Source organism: Typopeltis vanoorti, chromosome 4, assembly GCF_054136105.1.
Source record: "Typopeltis vanoorti isolate ZY-2024b chromosome 4, IOZ_Tvanoo_1.0, whole genome shotgun sequence".
NCBI lineage: Eukaryota > Metazoa > Arthropoda > Arachnida > Uropygi > Thelyphonidae > Typopeltis > Typopeltis vanoorti.
Window position 1 is genome coordinate 147,295,944 of NC_143552.1, and position 6,000 is coordinate 147,301,943.

The following is a 6,000-nucleotide window of genomic DNA, read 5'->3' on the forward strand; positions in this document are numbered from 1 at the left end:
GCTAAGTTACTGAAGGATATTATTAGCCGACATATGAGAAAACGTGTAAACTGACTGGAATTGATAATTTTTGACATCATCTGTTGACAGAAATCCCATCGTCGCTATTTTCTTCTAACTAAACCACTTGAATCCAAACTTCCACTTGCAGAAATTGTTTAGTTTAAGCAGATGCACACCACACTTTTTAAAGAGTTCAATTTTGTTGGACTCTGTTATATGCATTCTGGACTATGATCAGCGCATTGTTGCTGATTGGTAGCCTCTAGGATTACGATTCGACATTCACTGATCAGTTTCTCTAAACTATCTTTCTTGAATTGAGCAGTGAATATTCTTCTTCTCACGGTAGATATAGCCGTCAGTAGGAGGCTGTATCTACCGTGACAATACCAAAAGAACCTTTCCAGAATTCCACTGTCGTCATTTTCAGTAGGTTAAAGAATCTGAAAACAAACTTAATTAATAAAAATTAAATCACAATATCAAACGATAGAATTTAACCACAACCAAAAAATGACCAATATCTGGCCACAGATAATAACGAAAGAACTCCAAGAACAGAATTTAACAATATCTAAATATGGGTGTGATCAGATATTGTTAAACTGCAGGGAGGGTGGGGGTAAAAATTAATCACTGCTCAATAATCTGGAAGTGTACATCGATTAAAATGCACATAAACCATCTTTGAAACATCTTCAATTTACGGGTGAAGAAATCATTAATATCAGTCAATTCGTACTCGAGTTATAATTACAGCTGTATTAAAACCTTTTTACTTAAATCTCGGTTCTAGTCATTCAATTCTTTATAAAATATATATATGCATATATATTTTATAAAGTATGTACGTCACATATATATATATATATATATGTGTGTGACGTACATACTTTATAAAATATATATACATATATATATTTTATAAAGAATTGAATGACTAGAACCGAGATTTAAGTAAAAAGGTTTTAATATAAAAACACGACTAGTTTCGACTTAACAGCCTTCATCAGGTGAGATTAGAAAAGAAAGAAAAGAGAAAAACACTAAAACACTGAAGCTTAAATAAATATGAACATCATAGAGAGTCTCTATACATAATCGACACTAAATCGTTGCGGTTGTATTTAAAGCCTGTTCTTTCGTTAGTTGAAAGAACAGCTTATTGTTCGAAAAGTGCGTGCTAGTAGCATCTCGTGAACGCCACTACATAATTACAGCTGTATTACAATCTGGGAGGTTGTAGCTCAAGTTATTATTTAGATGAACAGGATTGAAGATGATTTCTCTAGATTCCACGATTTTTCTCTCTAGTTCATCATTGCAACGGATGATGTTAGTAGATTTTTCCCAGCAGACTTTGTGACTTTGGTTTTCATCATTAGAATTTGCCGAGAAAAGGATATGACTAGATGAAGCACTGTCTCGCTGTCTCTTGTAAGTAATGTCCCTCGTGTGTTCTTCCATGCGCAATTCGACAGATTTGTCTGTCTACCCAAAATAAGGAATAGCACAATCACACAATATTTTATATACACCAGGGTATTTGAGTTGATGATGACAAAGCTTTGGGTGGCTTATTAAGAAACGGATCTTTGGAAGTGGAGTGAACAAGGTTCTGATATTGTATTTTCTTAGAACGTTTTCTAATTTGTGTAAAACTGTACTTATGTAAGGAATACATATATTGCCTTTGAATCTATTTGTTTCTTCTGAGTGATGTATTGGAGGATTAAGAAGGAATTTTTCAATGATTCTCTTGGAATATCCATTAACTTCGAAAGAAGTTTTCAGATGGTTTATTTCTGTAAGAAGTTCATTTGGGTCATCCAGAAGAGAACGGGGGTGGAAATTATTCCCAAGGTGGAAATTATTCCAAGCTTATGAGGAGGGAAGTGATGGCACTGACTATGCAGATATCTGTTGGTATGTGTGAGATTTCTATATATCGATATTTTGAGTTTACCAGAAGGTTTTATTCCGTTGCAATGATGAACTAGAGAGAAAAATCGTGGAATCTAGAGAAATCGTCTTCAGTCCTCTTCATCTAAACTTGAGCTACAACCTCCCAGATTGTTATTCAGCTGTAATCATATACTGGCGTTCACGAGATGCTACTAGCACGCACTTTCCCAACAATACAACAAACGAAAGAACAGCTTCAAATACAACTACAACATTTTCATGCTAATTATGTATAAAGACTGTCTATGTTGTTCATAGTTTATTTAAGCTTCAGTGTTTTAGTGTTTTTTCTTTTTTCTTTCTTTTATAATCTCACCTGATTAAGGCTGTTAGGCCGAAACTAGTCGTGTTTTTAAAACCTTTTTACTTAAATCTCGGTTCTAGTCATTCAATTCTTTATAAAAATATGTATGTTAACCGAGTTAATGATCATATATATATATATATATATATATATACCGATATATATCATACAAGCTCTCTTTTTCTTTTTATTGAATCTTCGAACTGAAAAATTAAAACAATGAATTAGCAATTTCTGTTAATTTCTGAATTAGCGATGATGTTGATTTTGGATAGCGAAATAATTATATTATTTCGCTATCCAAAAATTATATAAACAACTGAAATTAATGTAAATGAAACGACACAAACGTGCGATGATTCTCCTTTTCTTGGCAAGATAATTTCATTCAATCTTTCCAGTTAACCATCGGTTGGGTTATCTTACCATTGGTTTTCTATCGCAAACTTCTGGTTGCTAGATTCACCCACAGGTCTACAGAAACTTTTTTTCTCTCATTTAAAACAAGGTAGCTACATTGACAGATACACCTATACTACGCCATCTATTTCGTTAATAATCATTAAACATCTATCCTCCCGAAATTATCTGAAAAGCTGCTTAAACTAGACAATATATCGAATAGCAAACAATCCGTTCGACGCATTTCATATTTCCGAATTCCTCTACTTCGTGTAACCCCTTTCAGTCCAGGAAACCATTTAGCAAATGTAAAACTTCATGAAAATAAAATGCTAGAGAGACGGAGAGAGAGAATCGCATGGCGTCCACTAATTGCACCAACAAATCTCTTGTTACGAATTCCACTTGAAAAGGGTGAGTTGCTTTGACCTTTCCAGGCAATTGTGCACCGCATACTTTTCTAGAAAGGTCAAAGGAGAACTACTTGTTTAATATTGGATTAAGGATCCTATTTTCTCACCAAGAATTTTACTGGATATCAAGAAAATGGTGGGTATTCAGATAATGTTGACAAAATGTGGATGGATTGTGTTGTGTGATTGGGAATCGGTTAATTGTAATCTGATGAATTTATCAATGAGAATAAACTGAAATTGATAAGCTAGTTCACGTGCAGTCACCTTATACGTGTATACGGTGACTGCACACCCTCTCATAAACTTTAATTTCTTTTCTCCTTCAAGCAAAGCTTTTGTTAAATTAACCTAATAAGCACTTCTAAATGTCTTACCAATATAATTACTGAATCTAAATTCTCTGTTAGCCTGTCTATTCAATAAATATCCCTTTATTTTTTTTTCTTAATTGTATATACTTGCATTTGTTCACATTAAATATTAAACCCATTTATTTGTCTACTTATCCAGTCTGTTAATATCATCCTGTAAAGAATTTCAATTATCTAAACAATTATGCTCTATGCCCAAGTTTACATCATGAGCAAATAATTATGACAATAATATGCATTGCAGCAACTGATCGTATTTTATTCAAACGAAATTAGAGAATCATCACTTCCTAATTGAAAAACGCATAGAATATATAATGAAAAACAATAAATGAGGATTCTAAGATTTTTTATAAGCTGTTATAGCAAATTATATAACAATATAAGCGGTGGCGTTTTTAATTTTTGCTTCGTTTTTTTTTATTATTATTTAATTTCTAGTCAAAAGGCCGACTATGGCAAGTAAGTATTTGTGTGTGTGTGTGAGAGGGGGGGGGGCTGTTAGGCGTGCTTGCCTCGCGCGCTACATGTCCTTTCTCAGTAATAGAAGTAATCTCAAGAGTAAACCTAAAATGGAATGCATCCATGCTTGATGTCAGAATTTAGAGATTGTCTAAAACAATTCTGACATTCATATATCATTCTGTGTTTGCTAGAAATGAGCATTTCACTTACGACATCTGAGAATAAAGTCAAGAAAACGAGTGCCCGATTTCTGTAGCTACTCTATGATGACTAATTACACATCACGAATATTGAATTATGAAATCTTGGAAGGGAAGTTCCATCTTATGTTATTCTAAAGCATATCTTCTGTGTTGCGTTACAAACAGAGAGAAAGAGAGAGAGAGAGAGAGAGAGCGACATTTAGCACATTTAAAATGGAATTTCTTGATAAAATGCAGTTTGTTTTTAATTAAATCAGAAAGTACTTAAAATTAGTAAGAAATTAATTACTAAGTAAATAGTAGTTCTCTGAACACAACACAATCCAACCCACTACAGAATTTTGACCATTTTTAATGATTTGTAGTAATTTATTTTGCTGTACGTAACACGAGCCACGTTTGAAAATCATGATGATATTTAAATACAGTAATAGGTCTAAGATGGTAGCACTTCATATTACAATAAACTATGTCCTGAAGTTTCCATTTATTTTTGAAAATTTTCTTTGCTATTCTGCTTCTGTCACATTTTGAACACTGTTCACATATATCATTTTTCCAAAAAAAAGCTGAGCTTTTATAACACCAGTACCTCAGAAACAGCTGAGATACTCTAACGCCATCCTGAATGTACTTCTTCGGTCCAACCAATTAGGTAATGGGCTGATGACATGAATATTTTGTGAATATATTTAAGAGAAATATGAATTTCACTACTTGGTGCGAGTCCAACGCTGTTGTTATTGTTGGACTGAAGTAGCTTACAAAATTCCGTGTTTGGTCTCTGGAGTAGAGTTTCTTTCCAACTATCTAACCATTAGTGTGATAACTTTGCAACCGTACGTAGGTGGTATTTACATAATAAATAAGTTGTCGATTAGTGTGCGTATCAGTTTATTCTCGGGGAAAGGAATATTAAAACATATAATGGTATAGATATATAAAAGAATATACCGGGTGATGATAAAATAACGTCAAGTGTTCAGAGTCCTCTAGCGAGTAATGTATTGAACGAAACTGGCCAATATTCGGTAGACGTACACAGTGGAACAAGGGGATTCGATTTAACCAAAAAAAAATAGTACCAAAAGTCGCCAACAGGGGAAATTTTGGCGCTGCCAAATTAATCTTAGTAGGTGTGACTAATGAATGACTAAGTGGCAAATGAGAGACAGCACATATCAATTTCATGATGTTTATTGTTAATTACAAAGGAGGTTCAATATGACCACCATTCGGATGTTCCAGGAACTGCATGCGGTGCACGACATTTCCCATAGTGGCTTCCAACATATCGGAATTGATTTGTCTCACGTGTAACATTATTAGATCTTTCAAAGTTGGAATATCGGGTACATGTCCTTGATACACAATGCTTTTAAGAAATCCCCACAGCCAAAAGTCACAAGGATTGAGATCAGGCGATCTCGGTGGCCATGGCGTGGGAAATGCACGACTAATGATTCTTCTGTCAGAGAAATGTTGTCGCAAAACACGCTGTACCTGAAGTCCGATTTGGGGTGGTGCACCATCGTGCATGAAGATGGTCGAATCGAGTCATCCTCTTTGCTGCAGTTGTGGAACCACAAAGTTTTGTAGCATATTGGCATACCTGTTAGCATTGACGGAACAAGTTACTGGTCCATGGCGTAAAAGTATGGACCGATGATAAAAGATGCCTTAAATCCGAACCACATTGTGACTTTGGGCGAGTGGATAGGCATCTACAGACACACGTGCAGATTAGTTGCAGCCCAAATACGACAGTTGCGTGTGTTAATATCGCCGTTCAAATAAAAGTGCGCTTTGTCACTCCATAAAATCTGCCAGGTCCATGAATCATTCACTTCCATGCGCGCTAAGAATCTCAA